Source organism: Bison bison, unplaced genomic scaffold, assembly GCF_000754665.1.
Source record: "Bison bison bison isolate TAMUID 2011002044 unplaced genomic scaffold, Bison_UMD1.0 scf7180017851896, whole genome shotgun sequence".
In the NCBI taxonomy this organism is placed as follows: Eukaryota; Metazoa; Chordata; class Mammalia; order Artiodactyla; family Bovidae; genus Bison; species Bison bison.
In genome coordinates, this window is record NW_011482469.1 from 14,628 (window position 1) to 15,015 (window position 388).

Sequence of the window (388 nt, forward strand, 5' to 3'; positions counted from 1 at the left end):
TTGGAATTTCCGGGTCTTTATTATATTTTATCCCTTTGACTCAAAGCTCAGATTAAACTCCTTACTCCGATCCAAACCCAAAAAGAAACAACTCCCAAAGGTACTTTATTCCCCAGAAAGCGGCGAATCGGCGCGCTGGGGAAGGAAGAGGGCAGTAGTGTGCTTTGAGGAAACGAGTGCCCCAGGAGGGAATTGGCCCAAGAGGAGCCGGAGGAGATTGTATAATGGCTTTGGAAGGCTCCCTCGTGCGAACGTAGGTCACAAGGCGGAGGCAACAAAGACTCAGCCTGAAAATAAAGGCAGAAAGGGAAGCTAGAAAAGAAACCTGTAGGTAATGCAGATCACTGGCCGCAGGGTAATCGGTCCGCACCCCGCTCGGGGTCCGGCC